Consider the following 19,777-nt stretch of genomic DNA (forward strand, 5'->3'; position numbering starts at 1 on the left):
CGCTCTAGAAGTAGAAAAATGTGAAAACTATCTAATGAGCTAAGCACTTGCCATGATATTATTGTCAACCTTAGAAATTAAAATGCTAAAATAATTGCTAAGGTTGATTCAAATGATTGTGATGTTTTAATCCCCAACCTTAGAGATGATAATGTTAGTTTACTTGCTAAGATTGAAGAATTGAATATCTCTCTTGCTAGCCTTAGAAATGATAATGAAAAATTAATTGCTAAGGCTAAAGATTTAGATGTTTGCAATGTCACAATTTCCAATCTTAGAAGTGAGAATGACATTTTACATGCTAAGATTGTTGAACTAAAATCTTGCAAACCCTCTACATCTACTATTGAGCATGTTTCCATTTGTACTAGATGTAGAGATATTAATGTTGATGCTATTCATGATCACCTAGCTTTAATTAAGAAACAAAATGATCACATAGCTCAACTTAATGCTAAGATTAATGAGCATGACTTAGAAAATGAAAAATTTAAATTTGCTAGAAGCATGCTCTATAGTGGGAGACGCCCTGGTATCAAGGATGGCATTGGATTCCAAAAGGGAGACAATGTCAAACTTAATGTCCCTCCTAAAAGATTGTCAAACTTTGTTAAGGGCAAGGCTCTCATGTCTCAGGATAACGAGGGTTACATTTTGTACCCTGCCGGTTATCCCGAGCATAAAATTAGGAGAATTCACTCTAAGAAGTCTCACTCTGGCCCTAATCATGCTTTTATGTATAAGGGTGAGACATCTAGTTCTAGGCAATCAACCCGTGCAAAATTGCCTAAGAAGAAAACTCCAATTGCATCAAATGATTCTAACATTTCATTTAAAACTTTTGATGCATCTTATGTTTTAACTAACAAATCCGGCAAGGTAGTTGCCAAGTATGTTGGGGGCAAGCACAAGGGGTCAAAGACTTGTGTTTGGATACCCAAAGTTCTTGTATCTAATGTCAAAGGACCCAAAACTGTTTGGGTACCTAAAATCAAGAACTAAACTTGTTTTGTAGGTTTATGCATCAGGGGGCTCAAGTTGGATCATCGACAGTGGGTGCACAAACCATATGACATGGGAGAAGAAGATGTTCTCCTCCTATGAGAAAAACCAAGATCCCCAACGAGCTATCACATTTGGGGATGGAAATCAAGGTTTGGTCAAAGGATTGGGTAAAATTGCTATATCTCCTGACCACTCCATTTCCAATGTTTTTCTTGTAGATTCTTTAGATTATAACTTGCTTTCAGTTTCGCAATTATGTAAAATGGGCTACAACTGTCTTTTTATAGATATAGGTGTTACTGTCTTTAGAAGAAGTGATGATTCAATAGCATTTAAGGGAGTGTTAGAGGGTCAGCTATACTTAGTAGATTTTGATAGAGCTGAACTCGACACTTGCTTAATTGCTAAGACTAACATGGGCTGGCTCTGGCATCGCCGACTAGCACATGTTGGAATGAAGAATCTTCACAAGCTTCTAAAGGGAGAACACATTTTGAGACTAACAAATGTTCATTTTGAGAAAGACATGGTTTGTAGCGCATGTCAGGCAGGGAAGCAAGTTGGTGTTCATCACCCACACAAGAACATCAGTACGACTGACAGGCCACTCGATCTCCTACACATGGACCTATTCGGCCTGATAGCTTACATAAGCATCGGCGGGAGTAAGTACTGTCTAGTTATTGTGGATGATTACTCTCGCTTCACTTGGGTGTTCTTTTTGCAGGAAAAATCTCATACCCAAGAGACCTTAAAGGGATTCTTGAGACGGGCTCAAAATGAGTTCGGCTTAAGGATCAAAAAGATTAGAAGCGACAACGGGACGGAGTTCAAGAACTCTCAAATTGAAGGCTTCCTTGAGGAGGAGGGCATCAAGCATGAGTTCTCTTCTCCCTACACCCCACAACAAAATGGTGTAGTGGAGAGGAAGAATAGAACTCTTTTGGACATGGCAAGGACCATGCTTGATGAGTACAAAACTTCGGATCGGTTTTGGGCGGAGGCGGTCAACACCGCTTGCTACGCCATCAACCGGTTGTATCTACACCGAATCCTCAAGAAGACATCATACGAACTCCTAACCGGTAAAAAGCCCAATGTTTCATATTTTAGAGTCTTTGGTAGCAAATGCTTTATTCTTGTTAAAACAGGTAGAAAATCCAAATTTGCTCCTAAGGCTGTAGAAGGCTTTTTTATTAGTATATGATTCAAACACAAGGCCATATAGAGTCTTTAACAAGTCCTCTGGGCTAGTTGAAGTTTCTTGTGACATTGTGTTTGATGAAACTAACGGCTCTCAAGTAGAGCAAGTTGATCTTGATGAGCTAGGTGATGAAGAGGCTCCGTGCATCGCACTAAGGAACATGTCCATTGGGGATGTGTGTCCTAAGGAATCCGAAGAGCCTCCAAATGCACAAGATCAACCATCTTCCTCCATGCAAGCATCTCCACTAACTCAAGATGAGGATAAGGCTCAAAATGATGAAGGAGAAGATCAAGAAATTGAGCCTCCTCAAGAGGAGAGCAATGATCAAGGGGGAGATGCCCATGATCAAGATGAGGAAGATGAACAAGTTCCAAGACCGCCACACCCAAGAGTCCACCAAGCAATCCAACGAGATCACCCCGTGAACACCATCCTCGGCGATATTCAAAAGGGGGTAACTACTCGATCTCGGGTTGCTCATTTTTGTGAACATTACTCTTTTGTTTCCTCTATTGAGCCACACAGGGTAGAGGAAGCACTACAAGATTCGGATTGGGTGGTGGCGATGCAATAGGAGCTCAACAACTTCACTAGGAACGAGGTATGACATTTAGTTCCACGTCCTAACCAAAATGTTGTAGGAACCAAGTGGGTCTTCCGCAACAAGCAAGATGAGCATGGTGTGGTGACAAGGAACAAAGCTCGACTTGTGGCCAAGGGATACTCACAAGTCGAAGGTTTGGATTTTGGTGAAACCTATGCACCCATAGCTAGGCTAGAATCAATTTTGCATTTTACTTGCCTATGATACTTACCATGGCTTCAAGCTTTACCAAATGGACGTGAAAAGTGCCTTCCTCAACGGACCAATCAAGGAAGAGGTCTATGTTGAGCAACCTCCCGGCTTTGAAGATAGTGAGTATCCTAATCACGTATATAAACTCTCTAAGGCGCTTTATGGGCTCAAGCAAGCCCCAAGAGCATGGTATGAATGCCTAAGAGATTTTCTTATCACTAATGGCTTCAAAGTCGGAAAGGTCGATCCTACTTTATTTACTAAAACACTTGCAAATGATTTGTTTGTATGCCAAATTTATGTTGATGATATTATATTTGGGTCTACTAACGAATCTACATGTGAGGAATTTAGTAGGATCATGACACAGAAATTCGAGATGTCTATGATGGGGGAGTTAAAGTACTTCTTGGGATTTTAAGTAAAGCAACTCCAAGAGGGCACCTTCATTAGCCAAACGAAGTATATTCAAGACATTCTAAACAAGTTTGGGATGAAGGATGCCAAACCCATCAAGACACCCATGGGAACCAACGGGCATCTCGACCTCGACACGGGAGGTAAATCCGTCGATCAAAAGGTATACCGGTCGATGATAGGTTCCTTACTCTATTTATGTGCATCTCGACCGGACATTATGCTTTCCGTATGCATGTGTGCAAGATTCCAAACCGACCCTAAGGAAGCTTACCTTACGGCCGTAAAACGAATCTTGAGATATTTAGTTCATACTACTAAGTTTGGGCTTTGGTATCCTCGGGGATCCACATTTGATTTAATTGGTTATTCGGATGCTGATTGGGCGGGGTGTAAAATTAATAGAAAGAGCACATCGGGGACTTGCCAGTTCTCGGGAAGATCCCTGGTGTCTTGGGCTTCAAAGAAGCAAAATTCCGTAGCTCTTTCTACCGCCGAAGCCGAGTATATTGCCGTAGGCCATTATTGCGCGCAATTACTTTGGATGAGGCAAACCCTTAGGGACTACAGTTACAAATTAACCAAAGTTCCTCTTCTATGTGATAATGAGAGTGCAATCCGCATGGCGGATAATCCCGTTGAGCATAGCCGCACTAAACACATAGCCATTCGGTATCATTTTCTAAGGGATCACCAACAAAAGAGGGATATCGAGATTGCATATATTAACACCAAAGAACAATTAGCCGATATCTTTACCAAGCCACTAGATGAACACACTTTTAACAAACTTAGGCATGAGCTAAATATTCTTGATTCTCAGAATTTCTTTTGATGTTTTGCACACATAGCTCATGGGTATACCTTTGATCATATCTCTTTTATATGCTATGACTAATGTGTTTTCAAGTGCATTTCAAACCAAGTCATAGATTGAAAGGGATTTGGAGTCTTCGGCGAAGACAAAGGCTTCCACTCCACTCCATCGAATCACTCACCCTTCGCTGTCACTCCGCTCTCCGACTTTGGTATAATCTTCACTCATATATTATTAGCCAAAGGGGGAGAAAGTAGTTAAAAAGGGCTTATATTTCACTCAAGTATCCGTTTTTGGCGATTCATGCCAAAGGGGGAGAAAGTATTAGCCCAAAGCAAAAGGACCGCACCACCACCAATCAATTTTCAAAAACTTGAGAAAAGATTTTTCAATTGGTATCTTATTTGTAAAGAATTTCAAATTGGAACAACCCTTTCAAAACTAATATCTAAAACCCTCTTGAACACTAAGAGGAAGATTTTATTGAGGGCGAGTTTTGTTTAGTCAAAGGAAAAGCATTTGAAACAGGGGGAGAAAATTTCAAATCTCGAAAATGCTTCTCAAAATCTTACTCATTCACCTTTGACTATTTGCTAAAGGACTTTTAAAAGAATTTACAAAAGAATTTGCAAAAACAAAACATGTGGTGCAAGCGTGGTCCAAAATGTTAAAAATATAAAGAAACAATCCATACATGTCTTATGAGAACTTTTATTGGTTCAATTCTTAGTAACCTTTGCACTTAAATTATGCAAACTAGTTCAATTATGCACTTCTATATTTGCTTTGGTTTGTGTTGGTATCAATCACCAAAAAGGGAGAGATTGAAAGGGAAATAAGCTTACACCTTTTCCTAAAATTGATTTTGGTGGTTGAATTGCCCAACACAAATAATTGGACTAACTAGTTTGCTCTAGTCTATAAGTTCTACAGGTGCCAAAGGTTCACAACAAGCCAATAAAAAGACCAAAGATGGGTTCAAATAAAGAGAGCTAAAGACATCCCAAAGGCACCCTGGTCTGGCGCACCGGACTGTCCGGTGTGCCACCGGACAGTGTCCGGTGCACCAGGGCACTCGACGCTGAACTCGCTACCTTCGAGAAAATGGGAGGCCGCTCCGCTATAATTCACCGGACTGTCCGGTGTGCCAGCGGAGCAACGGCTACTTCGCGCCAACGGTCGACTGCAACCGCATTTAATGCGCTACAGTGCGCGCCAGAGTCAGAGCACGCGCAGTTGGCGCACCGGTCAGTCTACAGGACCTGTCCGGTGCACCACTAGACAGCCCAGAGGCCCCACCAGTCAGAGCTCCAACGGTCAGAACCCAACGGCCGGCTGACGTGGCTGGCGCACCGGACAGTGTCCGGTGGCGCACCGGACTGTCCGGTGCGCCATGCGACAGCAGCCTTCCAACGACCACTTTTGGTGGTTGGGGCTATAAATACCCCAACCACCCCACATTCAATGGCATCCAAGTTTTCCACTTTCAACATATTACAAGAGCTATAGCATTCAATTCTAGACACAACCAAAGAGATCAAATCCTCTCCCAAGTCCGGAATCACTCCAAATCAAATAGTGACTAGAGAGAGCGACATTTGTGTTCATTTGAGCTCTTGCGCTTGGATTGCTTCTTTTCTTTCTCATTTTTTCTTGTGATCAAACTCAATTGTAACCAAGGCAAGAGACACCAATTGTGTGGTGGTTCTTGCGGGAACTTTGTGTTCCGTTTGATTGAGAAGAGAAGCTCACTCGGTCTAAGTGACCGTTTGAGAGAGGGAAAGGGTTGAAAGAGACCCGGTCTTTGTGACCACCTCAACGGGGAGTAGGTTTGTGTCGGCGTTTCGAGACCGGGGGTCCCTCAGGCCGACGAGTGAGTGCCGCGTGCCCCAGCCCAGATGGGTCGAGCGCGTGGGCGAGCACAAAGGGGGGAGAGAGCGAGGCGGCCGGAGTCCGGCGTGAGAGAGGTGGGAATCCCGCGGCCTTCATGTTCGTCCCGCGCCCAGGTCGGGTGCGCTTGCAGTAGGGGGTTACAAGCGTCCACGCGGGAGAGGGAAGCGAGCGGTCCCAAGAGAGCGCCTGTCCCGTCCTCGTCCCCGCGTGGCCAACCTTCCCTAGGAGGGCCCTGGTCCTTCCTTTTATAGGCGTAAGGAGAGGATCCATGTGTACAATGGGGGTGTAGCAGAGTGCTACGTGTCTAGCGGGGGAGAGCTGACGCCCTAAGTACATGCCAATGTGGCAACCGGAGAGATCTTGGCACCCTGCTGGTGTAATGTCGTGGTCGTCGGAGGAGCGACGGTGCCTGGCGGAGGGACAGCTGTTGGAGCGGTCGAGTCCTTGCTGACATCCACCTGCTTCCGTAAGAGAGCTGAGAGCCGTCGTCGTCACAGAGCGTGCGGGGCGCCATCATTGCCTATCTGGCGGAGCTGGCCAGATGGGACACCGGTCTTGTTCCCTGCGGCCCGAGTCAGCTTGGGGTAGGGTGATGATGGCGCTTCCCGTTGACGTGGCTGGCCTGCGCCCTAGGCTGGGCGATGTGGAGGCTCCTCCGAAGCCGAGGTCGAGTCTATCTTCCATGGCCGAGGCCGAGTCCGAGCCCCTGGGTCGGGCGAGGCGGAGGTCGTCGGCAGAGGCCAGGGCGGAGTCCGAGCCCTGGGGTCGGGCGGAGCGGAGTTCGCCGTCTTCCGGGACTTAGCCCGAGTCCGAGCCCTGGGTCGGGCGGAGCGGAGTTCGCCGTCTTCCGGGACTTAGCCCGAGTCCGAGCCCTGGGTCGGGCGGAGCGGAGTTCGTCGTCTTCCGGGACTTAGCCCGAGTCCGAGCCCTGGGTCGGGCGGAGCGGAGCTTCCTATGGTGCCTTCGGCAGGGCCTGACTGCCTGTCAGTCTCACTCTGTCGAGTGGCACTGTAGTCGGAGTGGCGCAGGCGGCGCTGTCCTTCTATCAGACCGGTCAGTGGAGCGGCGAAGTGACGGCGGTCACTTCGGCTCTGCCGGAGGGCGCGCGTCAGGATAAAGATGTCAGGTCACCTTTGCATTAAATGCTCCTGCGACTTGGTCGGTCGGTGCGGCGATTTAGTCAGGGTTGCTTCTTAGCGAAGGCAGGGCCTCGGGCGAGCCGGAGATGTGTCCGCCGTTGGAGGGGGGCCTCGGGCGAGACGGAAACCCTCTGGGGTCGGCTGCCCTTGTCCGAGGCTAGGCTCGGGCGAGGCGTGATCGAGTCGCTCGAATGGACTGATCCCTGACTTAATCGCACCCATCAGGCCTTTGCAGCTTTATGCTGATGGGGGTTACCAGCTGAGAATTAGGAGTCTTGAGGGTACCCCTAATTATGGTCCCCGACAGTAGCCCCCGAGCCTCGAAGGGAGTGTTAACACTCGCTTGGAGGCTTTCGTCGCACTTTTTTTGCAAGGGGACCAGCCTTTCTCGGTTGCATTTCGTTCCGGTGGGTGCGCGCGAGCGCACCCGCCGAGTGTAGCCCCCGAGGCCTCGGAGGAGTGGTTTCACTCCTTCGAGGTCTTAATGCCTTGCGTAACGCTTCAGCTGGTCTGGTTGTTCCCTCATGCGAACTGGCCGTAGCCCGGGTGTACGGTCGGGGCCCAAGTTCTCGGGCTGGTATGTTGACGCTGTCAACGGTTTGGCCGGAGCCGGGTTTGCGAAAGCAGCCCCCGAGCCTCTGCACAGGGCGAGAGGGCGATCAGGGGCAGACTCAGCTTTTTTACATACGCCCCTACGTCGCCTTTCCGCAAGGAGGAGGGGGGGAAAGCGCCATGTTACCCTCGATGGGCACCGAACATGGTGTCTCCGGTGAGCTGCAAGCGGGTAATCCGAGTGGACGTCCGTGCCCCGTTCGTTAGGGGTCGGCTAGGGGCCCAGAGGCACGCCCAAAAGTACCTGCGGGTGATCTGCCGGACCCGGTCCCCTGGCGACGGGGTCCGAGGGCTCGATGCCTCCCTCCGATGGGATTCCGTTACAAGATCGCTCCCGCTGGTCTCAGAAATGTCCTAGGGTACCTCGGGAGCGCAGCCCGAGCCTCGGTTATGTATCGAACGTACCCCTGGTCATCCCTCGCTCGGTGTCTGAGGCGACTGTGAACCCTTCGGGGGCCAGCCTTCGAACCCCTGATCAGTAATGGGCGCGGAGCCCGGGTAGCCTGAGGCGGCCGTGGAACCCTTCGGGGGGCCGGCCTTCGAACCTCTGACCAGTAGTGGGTGTAGGGCCCACGCGATCTGAGGCGGCTGTTGAACCCTTCGGGGGGCCAGCCTTCGAACCTCTGATCAGTAAGGAGGCTCGGAGCCTGGTTCCTTCACGGGGAAGGATCCTTTTCGGGGTATCCCCCTTTCCCGGTCCCTGTTGCAATAGATAGAGAAAGAGGAAAAAACGAAAAGGATACGGAATCGAAACGACGCGGCGTACCTTTTTTGGCGCGGTTATTTCGGCGAAGGCGAAGCGTCGCCCGCTTCTCCTGCCAGAAGCGCCGCCTGTCCTGCCGCGGAGTTAATGCGACGGGGCGAGTGGTTGGCGGGGCGGCCGTTGCGCGTGCGCGAGCCGCTCGAGGAACGGATCACGGGCGCGTCGTCTTCACGCCGTGAGAGGGGGTTATCTTGCTGCCCCCGGATGGGATGTGAGCCTGGCTGACGACGTGACCGCTGCTCCCGCCCGCCTGCCACCGCCATTACTGCCGGCCCACTTTTGGCCGCGTTTGACCGCCGCGTCAGGCTGGCGCCGCTGGGTCGTGCGCTGGGTCGCCTCGAGTCGCGGTACTGGTTCCGCAATCGAGGAGGCGCGGTGGTGGCGCAAGTGGCGGTGCAGTTGCTTGCATACAGCATCCGGCACGCCGGTTGCGTGACGCGTGGGCCTGGGCCTCCACACTGGCGTGTCGGGGGTCGGAGAAGCGCGTCCACTTGGCGCGGTTGCATGCCGCCTGCATGGCTGCCCGCCTCTTTCGCCCGTTGGTTTGGGCAAAAGTGGAGGGTCACTTGTAACCGCTGGGCAGTTGTGTGCACCATGCGCGGTGGTTTGGCTTCTTCTGCTCCGAGCCGGTTTGCATGACATGTGGGACCCAGCCCCCGCGCCGCAGGGGAGGACCTTGGAGCGTGTTGGAGAAGACTCAGCCCGTGACGGTTGGAGGCGCAAGTAGGGAGAGTGGCCTTTAAAAGGAGGGCGATCCCTTTCGGAAGGCGACCATGTCTTCTCCCTTCCTTATGCATCGTGTCTTTCCACCTTCCAAGCCCCCGGATGAGGGATGCCCGCCGTCTTTTTGCCTTATCGTTGGAGGAACGCAACTCCGTGGGAGTTGGTACCTTTCAGCCATCGTTCGGCTTCAAGGATTTTCATCATGCAGCCCGGCTGCACCCCTCCGCCGGCGGTCACCCAAGATGGTGACCTCCAGCTTGATGGTGGGGGAAAGCGAGTCGGGCTGCGGCCTCTGCCCCTCCCTCAGCCTCAAGGATTTTCATCACCAAGGCTGGGGAGGGGAGTGTGCGAGTTGGGGTCGGCCCCTGCGTGGGCGGCGGCCCGCTCCTTCACTCAGTGATCGGAGGGAAGGGCGGTCGTCGTCCGTGGCGCCGGCAGCTGCACCGTGCCTGGCTCTCGGATGCGAGTGGCTTCGGAGCCGCTCGCAGCGCCGGCGTCTGCCACGACAGCTTGAAGAGGTCCTTCTGCCGGCGCTGATAGCCAAGGCCGGCCACGGACCGACCTCCAACTCTATGGCCTTCTGCCTGTCCTTGCCTCACGAGTTTGGGCATGGGCGGGGGCCTCCTGGCAGCAGCATCCGCCCTGAGGTCAGTGTTGCCGCTGTTCGGCCCCCCGGGGCAGAAGTCGTCGTCGTCGCCGCTGCTGGAGCAGGTGACGGCGCGCCGTTCGTCGGTCTTCTGTTGCTCCGCAGGCCCACCCCAATCGAGTGGGGTTGTTCATACCTGCGGAGGGGGAACCGGAGTTCCGTTTGTAATGGCACTTCGAATGCCAGTGTTTTGTTCATTACGGCTTTCGGGGCCTGAACATGTATGTAATTTTGGCACGGAGCCGTGTTTTTTCCTCATTTTCGAGCACTAAGACTCGCCTGTTGATTATCTGAACCGCTTCACTAAGCATGAGTCGCCCCGTGTCAAGGTGACGAGTGAGGTATCCGTATCCCGGAGGCGTAGGAGTCCCTCGGCTCGGTCGGCCTTGTTGTTTGAGGCTCCTCTAGCTTAGTTAAAGGGACCCCTTGGCCGCTCTTCGACGAGCCGAGGCCAGGGGTAGCGGTATCAGCATGAACAGAGGCAGAGTTGGCTCGAAAATGAAACCTGGTTTGTCGGAGCCTAGCTGGGTTGTCCGTCAGCGGGACCGACGCCGGAGTCGATCAGCCGAGGCCTCGGGTCGGGCTGGCGCCCTTGGAAGATGGTTGGCCGAGGCCCTAGGGGTAACCGGCCGAGCCGCCTGCTCGGGCCGGATTCCCGGAGAAGTCCCTGGCAGCGATTGCCCGGGCGTGATGATGACGTCGTCCTCCAGAGCGGAGATCCTCAGACCGCGTCGCCGTCCGAGGCTAGGTCGGATCTCGCCGAAGGTGTCGTCGATGCCGAGGGTGCTGCTGTCCCCTTCCAGCGCCAAGACCCGAGCTGTTGGATGTTCCAAGCGTTGCCGTAGACCTCGCCTTGGCTGTTGGCCAGCTTGTACGTTCCGGGCTTCAGAACTTTGGCGATGACGAATGGCCCTTCCCAGGGGGGCGTGAGCTTGTGCCTCCCTCGGGCGTCTTGCCGCAGTCGAAGCACCAGGTCGCCCACCTGGAGGTCTCGGGGCCGGACTCCTCGGGCGTGGTAGCGTCGCAGGGACTGCTGGTACCGCGTCGAGTGTAGTAAGGCCTTGTCCCGAGCCTCTTCCAGCTGGTCCAGGGAGTCTTCTCGGCTAGCTTGGTTGCTTTGATCGTCGTAGGCCCTCGTCCTCGGGGAGCCGTATTCCAGGTCAGTGGGGCAGTGGGCAAGACGGCCTTGGCCCCGTAGACCAGGAAGAACGGCGTGAAACCCGTGGCCCGGCTCGGCGTTGTCCTCAGGCTCCAGACCACCGAGGGGAGTTCCTTCATCCACCGCTTGCCGAACTTGTTGAGATCGTTGTAGATCCGAGGCTTGAGCCCTTGTAGAATCATGCCGTTGGCACGCTCTACTTGCCCATTCGACATGGGATGAGCCACGGTAGCCCAGTCCACCCGGATGTGGTGATCCTCGCAGAAATCCAAGAATTTTCTGCCGGTGAACTGGGTACCATTGTCGGTGATGATGGAGTTCGGGACCCCGAAGCGATGGATGATGTTGGTGAAGAACACCACCGCTTGCTTGGACCTGATGTTGTTCAGAGGTCGGACCTCGACCCACTTAGAGAATTTGTCGATGGCTACCAGCAGGTGCGTGTAGCCCCCGGGCGCCTTCTGCAAGGGACCGACGAGGTCTAGACCCCACACAGCAAAGGGCCAGGTGATGGGTATCGTCTGCAGAGCCTGAGCAGGCAGGTGGGTCTGCTTCGCATAGAATTGACACCCTTCGCAGGTGCGAACAATTCTAGTGACGTCCGCCACCGCCGTTGGCCAGTAGAAGCCTTGCCGGAAAGCATTCCCGACAAGGGCTCGAGGCGCTGCGTGATGGCCGCAAGCCCCCGAGTGTATCTCTTGGAGGAGTTCCTGACCTTCGGCGACGGAGATGCATCGCTGGAGGATGCCTGAGGGACTGCGATGGTAGAGCTCCTTCTCATCACCCAGCAAGATGAATGACTTGGCGCGTCGTGCCACCCGCCGAGCCTCGGCTCGGTCGAGGGGTAGCTCTCCTTGGCGGAGATATTGCAGGTACGGGGTCTGCCAATTTCGATCAGGCGTGGCCCCGCTCCGCTCCTCCTCGATGCGCAGTGCCTCGCCCTCGGAGGCCGAGGGTACCTCGGGCTGAACCGAGGGCGCCTCGGGCCGAGCCGAGGGTGCCCCGGGCTGTGCCGAGGGTACCTCGGGCTAGACCGAGGGCGCCTCGGGCTCGGGCGAGTCGTCGATCTTGACGGAGGGCTGATGCAGATCCCGGGAGAAGACGTCCGGGGGAACCGTTGTTCGCCCCAAGGCTATTTTTGCCAGCTCGTCCGCAGTCTCGTTGTAGCGCCGAGCGATGTGGTTGAGCTCGAGCCCGTAGAACTTGTCTTCCAGGCGCCGAACCTCATCGCAGTAGGCCTCCATCTTCGGGTCGCGGCAGTGGGAGTTCTTCATGACTTGGTCGATGATGAGCTGCGAGTCACCGCGAGCGTCGAGGCGTCGGACCCCTAGCTCGATGGCGATCTGCAACCCGTTGACCAGAGCCTCGTACTCAGCCACATTGTTGGACGCCGGGAAATGGAGGCGTAGCACGTAGCGTAGGTGCTTCCCGAGGGGCGAGATGAAGAGGAGGCCCGCGCCGGCTCCCGTCTTCATCAGCGACCCGTCGAAAAACATGGTCCAGAGCTCCGGTTGGATCGGAGCCGTCGGTAGCTAGGTGTCGACCCATTCGGCTACGAAGTCCGCCAAGACCTGGGACTTGATGGCCTTCCGAGGGGCGAACGAGATTGTCTCGCCCATGATTTCCACTGCCCACTTTGCGATCCTGCCTGAGGCCTCTCGGCACTGGATGATCTCCCCCAGGGGGAAGGATGACACCACAGTTACCAGATGAGACTCGAAGTAGTGTCGCAACTTCCGCCTCGTCAGGATCACAGCATACAGCAGCTTCTGTACTTGTGGGTAGCGGATCTTGGTTTCGGACAGTTGAGAGCACCTAGAGGGGGGGGGGGTGAATAGGTGATCCTGTAAAACTTCAAAACTTAAGCCACAAAAACTTGTTAAGTGTTAGCACAAGTATGGCCAAGTGGCTAGAGAGGAGTCAAAACACAATAACCACAAGAAATCAATCACAGAGATGACACGGTGGTTATCCCGTGGTTCGGCCAAGTACAAAACTTGCCTACTCCACGTTGTGGCGTCCCAACGGACGAGAGTTGCACTCAACTCCTCTCAAGTGATCCAATGATCAACTTGAATACCACGGTGTTCTTGCTTTTCTTTTCTCAATCCCGTTTGCGAGGAATCTCCACAACTTGGAGCCTCTCGCCCTTACAAAAGATGTTCACAGAGAATCACGGAGTAAGGGAGGGATTAGCAACTCACACACGACACAAAGATCACAGCGAATACGCACACACAAGACCCAGACTTGAGCTCAAAAGACTAGCACACTAGAACGGAGCTCAAATCACTAGAATGTCGAACAAGTGCGCGAGATTGATGTGTGAGTGATCAAGAGTGCTCAAAGAATGCTTGGTATACTCCTCCATGCGCCTAGGGGTCCCTTTTATAGCCCCAAGGCAGCTAGGAGCCGTTGAGAACACATCTGGAAGGCTATCCTTGCCTTCTGTCGTCGGGCGCACCGGACAGTCCGGTGCACACCGGACACTGTCCGGTGCCCGATTTGTTTCCTTAAACAGCGCATCCGACCGTTGCTGTCAGAGTCAGATCTGCGCACCGTTGGCGCACCGGACATGTCCGGTGCACACCGGACAGTCCGGTGCTTCCTTCCGACCGTTGGCTCGGCCACGTGTCGCGCGCCGATCGCGCGGCCGACCGTTGGCCCGGCCGACCGTTGGCTCACCGGACAGTCCGGTGCACACCGGACAGTCCGGTGAATTTTAGCCGAAGTCGCCGGAGAAAAACCCGAGAGCGGCTGGTTTGCTCCGCGCTGGTCTGGCGCACCGGACAGTCCGGTGCCCCAGCCCCTTTGGCTGTACACAACCACTCTCCACTTCTTTTCTTTTCTTCTTTCTCCTGTTTCTAACACTTAGACAAGATGTTAGTACACAAAACTAATGTACTAAGGCTTAGAAACATACCTTTACTTGTGATTTGCACTTTGTTCATCAATGGGCATATTTTCACATTTAAGCACTTGTGTTTGCACTCAATCACCAAAATACTTAGAAATGGCCCAAGGGCACATTTCCCTTTCAATCTCCCCCTTTTTGGTGATTTATGCCAACACAACATAAAGCAACTAGAACAAGTGCAAAATCACTTCAAATAAAAACTGACTTTGAGTTTTATTCAATTTTGGCATATATGGATCATTCTTTGCCACCACTTGGTTTGTTTTTGCAAATCAAACTCAAATCTCTATCTCTAAGTCAAACACACATGTTGAAGCATAAAGAGAGTCATTCCAAAAGAGATTGATCAAAGATTTCAAAAACTCCCCCTATTTCCCATAATCAACACTTCTCCCCACAAGAAGCTAACTTTTGACAATAGAGACAATAAGAGACAATAAAAGCTTTTGACAAAACAAAAACTCTAATCTACTATTTTCAAAATCTCTCAAGTGGTAGCTGATCCATTTATCACTTTGGCCTTTATTTTCTCCCCCTTTGGCATCAAGCACCAAAACGGAATTAATCTTGGCCTTTTAACCCCATTGCCTCACCAAAGTCTTCAATTAAGAGCAAATGGCAATAAGATTTCATGAGATGAACTTGGAATTAGTTACCCTCTCATCGGAGTGCAGTGGAAGTCTTTCATGGTCCAAGTCCACCTTTTCCCTTTCAATCCTCCTTCGAGACTAAATTATCAAACTCAAGCACATGGTTAGTCTCAAAGGGTCAAGTTGTAACACATCTCCCCCTAAACATGTGCATCACTTTGCAACGGACTTGTGAGGTCCAGGGAGTGTTTGTACAACTTGAGCACCATAATAAGCAACAAAATGCAAAAAGGAACATGATCAAAAGCATAAGTACATGTATGCTACAATTCAATCCAGGTTCCGCGAATCTATGACATTTAGCTCACTACGCAACCTGCAAAAGGTCTTCTCATCTAGAGGCTTAGTGAAGATATCGGCTAGCTGGTTCTCGGTGCTAACATGAAACACTTCGATATCTCCCTTTTGCTGGTGGTCTCTCAAAAAGTGATGCCGGATGTCTATGTGCTTGGTGCGGCTGTGCTCAACAGGATTCTCCGCCATGCGGATAGCACTCTCATTGTCACATAGGAGTGGGACTTTGCTCAGATTGTAGCCAAAGTCCCGGAGGGTTTGCCTCATCCAAAGTAGTTGCGCGCAACACTGACCTGCGGCAACGTACTCGGCCTCAGCGGTGGATAGGGCAACAGATGTTTGTTTCTTAGAGTTCCATGACACCAGGGACCTTCCTAAGAATTGGCACGTCCCCGATGTACTCTTCCTATCGACCTTACATCCAGCATAGTCGGAGTCTGAGTATCCAACTAAGTCAAAGGTAGACCCCTTTGGATACCAGAGCCCGAAGCAAGGCGTAGCAACCAAATATCTAAGAATTCGCTTCACCGCCACTAAGTGACACTCCTTAGGATCGGATTGAAATCTAGCACACATGCATACGCTAAGCATGATATCCGGTCTACTAGCACATAAGTAAAGCAAAGAACCTATCATTGACCGGTATGCTTTTTGATCAACGGACTTACCTCCTTTGTTGAGGTCGGTGTGTCCGTCAGTCCCCATCGGAGTCTTTGCGGGCTTGGCGTCCTTCATCCCAAACCGCTTTAGCAGATCTTGCGTGTACTTCGTTTGGGAGATGAAAGTGCCATCCTTGAGTTGCTTCACTTGGAACCCAAGGAAGTAGTTCAACTCGCCCATCATTGACATCTCGAATTTCTGCGTCATCACCCTGCTAAACTCTTCACAAGACTTTTGGTTAGTAGAACCAAATATTATGTCATCGACATAAATTTGGCACACAAACAAATCACCATCACATGTCTTAGTGAACAGAGTTGGATCGGCTTTCCCAACCTTGAAAGCATTAGCAAGTAAAAAGTCTCTAAGGCATTCATACCATGCTCTTGGGGCTTGCTTAAGTCCATAGAGCGCCTTAGAGAGCTTACACACATGGTCGGGGTACCGTTCATCCTCGAAGCCAGGGGGTTGCTCCACGTACACCTCCTCTTTGATTGGCCCGTTGAGGAAAGCGCTCTTCACATCCATTTGGTACAACCTGAAAGAATGGTGAGCGGCATATGCTAGCAAGATTCGAATTGACTCTAGCCTAGCCACAGGAGCAAAGGTCTCCTCGAAATCCAAACCTGCGACTTGGGCATAACCTTTTGCCACAAGTCGAGCCTTGTTCCTCGTCACCACCCCGTGCTCGTCCTGTTTGTTGCGGAACACCCACTTGGTTCCCACAACATTTTGCTTCGGACGAGGCACCAGTGTCCAAACTTCATTGCGCTTGAAGTTGTTGAGCTCCTCCTGCATGGCCAATACCCAATCCGGATCTAGCAAGGCCTCCTCTACCCTGAAAGGCTCAATAGAAGAGACAAAGGAGTAATGCTCACAAAAATTAACTAATCGAGATCGAGTAGTTACTCCCTTGCTAATGTCACCCAGAATTTGATCGACGGGATGATCCCTTTGAATCATCGCTCGAACTTGGGTTGGAGGTGCCGGTTGCGCTTCTTCCTCCATCACTTGATCATCTTGTGCTCCCCCTTGATCAAGCGCCTCCGCTTGAGGTACCTGTTCGTCATCTTCGGTTGGGGGATGCACCATAGTTGAGGAAGAAGGTTGATCTCGTTCATCTTGTTCCTGTGGCCGTACTTCTCCAATCGCCATGGTCCGTATAGCGGCCGTCGGAACATCTTCTACATCATCACAATCAACAACTTGCTCTCTTGGAGAGCCATTAGTCTCATCAAATACAACGTCGCTAGAGACTTCAACCAAACCCGATGATTTGTTGAAGACTCTATACGCCTTTGTATTTGAGTCATAACCTAACAAAAACCCTTCTACAGCTTTGGGAGCAAACTTAGAATTTCTACCCTTCTTCACTAGAATGTAGCATTTACTCCCAAATACACGAAAGTACGATACATTGGGTTTGTTACCGGTTAGTAGCTCATACGACGTCTTCTTGAGGAGGCGATGAAGGTAGACCCTGTTGATGGCGTGGCAAGCAGTGTTAACGGCTTCCGTCCAAAAGCACTCGGGGGTCTTGAACTCTCCTAGCATCGTCCTCGCCATATCGATGAGCGTCCTGTTCTTCCTCTCTACCACACCATTTTGCTGTGGTGTGTAGGGAGCGGAAAACTCGTGCTTGATCCCTTCCTCTTCAAGGAACTCCTCCACTTGAAGGTTCTTGAACTCGGACCCGTTGTCGCTCCTTATCTTTTTCACTTTGAGCTCAAACTCATTTTGAGCCCTCCTGAGGAAGCGCTTGAGGGTCCCTTGGGTTTCAGACTTATCCTGCAAAAAGAACACCCAAGTGAAGCGGGAAAAATCATCAACAATAACTAAACCATACTTACTCCCTCCTATGCTCAGATAGGCGACGGGTCCAAAAAGGTCCATATGCAGCATCTCCAAGGGTCTTGATGTCGTCATCACATTTTTGGTGTGATGAGAGCCTCCCACCTGTTTCCCTGCTTGACAAGCTGCACAAGGTCTATCTTTTTCGAATTGAACATTAGTTAGACCTATCACGTGTTCTCCCTTTAGAAGCTTGTGAAGGTTCTTCATCCCCACATGTGCTAAGCGGCGATGCCACAGCCAGCCCATGCTAGTCTTAGCTATTAAGCATGCATCTAGACCAGCCTCTTCTTTTGCAAAATCTACTAAATAAAGTTTGCCGTCTAATACACCCTTAAAAGCTAGTGAACCATCACTTCTTCTAAAGACAGACACATCTATATTTGTAAACAGACAGTTATATCCCATATTGCACAATTGACTAACAGATAGTAAATTATATCCTAGTGACTCTACTAAAAACACATTAGAGATAGAGTGCTCATTAGAAATTGCAATTTTACCTAACCCTTTTACCTTGCCTTGATTCCCATCACCGAATATGATTGAATCTTGGGAATCCTTATTCTTGACGTAGGAGGTGAACATCTTCTTCTCCCCCGTCATATGGTTTGTGCATCCGCTATCAATAATCCAGCTTGAACCCCCGGATGCATAAACCTGCAAGGCAAATTTAGGCTTGGGTCTTAGGTACCCAACTCATGTTGGGTCCTACAAGGTTAGTGCAAATATCCTTAGGGACCCAAATGCAAGTTTTGTCTCCCTTGCATTTTGCCCCTAACTTCCTAGCAACAATTTTCTTATCCTTTCTACAAATAGCAAAGGAAGCATTTAAAGCATAATAAATTGTGGAAGGTTCATTCACTACTTTCCTAGGAGCATGAATAGCATTCTTTCTAGACACATGATGAATAGCATTTCTCCTAGACATATTTCTACCATGCATATAGGAAGAACTAGAAGCAAACATGGCATGAGAGTCAAAATCATCAAAAGCATTATAACTCCTATAAGCATTTCTAGTTTGTCTCCTATCATAATACATAAAAGCATGGTTCTTTTGCACATTACTAGCCATAGGGGCCTTCCCTTTCTCCTTGGCGGGAATGGGAGCCTTATGGCTTGTTAAGTTCTTAGCTTCTCTCTTGAAGCCAAGTCCATCCTTAATTGAGGGGTGTCTACCAATTGTGTAGGCATCCCTTGCAAATTTTAGCTTATCGAAATCATTCTTGCTAGTCTTAAGTTGAGCATTAAGACTAGCCAGTTCATCATTAAGCTTGGAAATTGAAACTAGGTGTTCACTACAAGCATTAATGTCAAAATCTTTACACCTAGTACAAATTTCAACATGTTCTACACAAGAATTGGATTTATTTGCTACTTCTAATTTAGCATTTAAATCATTGTTGACACCTTTCAAAGTAGAAATGGTTTCATGACAAGTAGATAGTTCAAAAGAAAGCATTTCATTTCTCTTAACTTCTAAAGCATAGGATTTTTGTGCCTCAACAAATTTATCATGCTCTTCATACAACAAATCCTCTTGCTTTTCTAAAAGTATATTCTTTTCATTCAAGGCATCAATTAATTCATTAATTTTGTCTATCTTAGATCTATCTAAGCCCTTGAACAAACATGAATAATCTACTTCATCCTCATCACTAGATTCGTCCTCACTTGAAGAAGCATAGGTAGAGTTGCGAGTACATACCTTCTTCTCCCTTGCCATAAGGCATGTGTGACGCTCGTTGGGGAAGAGGGTTGATTTGTTGAAGGCGGTGGCGGCGAGTCCTTCATTGTCGGAGTCGGACGAGGAGCAATCCGAGTCCCACTCTTTGCCTAGATGCGCCTCGCCCTTTGCCTTCTTGTAATGCTTCTTCTTTTCCCTCTTGTTTCCCTTTTCCTGATCACTATCATTTTCGGGACAGTTAGCAATAAAATGACCAAGCTTACCGCATTTGAAGCATGATCGCTTCCCCTTGGTCTTAGTCTTGCTCGGCTGTCCATTACGACCCTTTAGCACCGTCTTGAATCTCTTGATAATGAGGGCCATTTCTTCTTCATTAAGACCGGCCGCCTCAATTTGCGCCACCTTGCTGGGTAGCGCCTCCTTGTTCCCTGTGGCTTTGAGAGCAAAAGGTTGCGGCTCGTTGATCGGTCCATTCAAGGCGTCGTCCACATACCTTGCCTCCTTGATCATCATTCGCCCGCTGACGAATTTTCCTAGG

Source organism: Zea mays, chromosome 10, assembly GCF_902167145.1.
Source record: "Zea mays cultivar B73 chromosome 10, Zm-B73-REFERENCE-NAM-5.0, whole genome shotgun sequence".
Lineage (NCBI taxonomy): Eukaryota > Viridiplantae > Streptophyta > Magnoliopsida > Poales > Poaceae > Zea > Zea mays.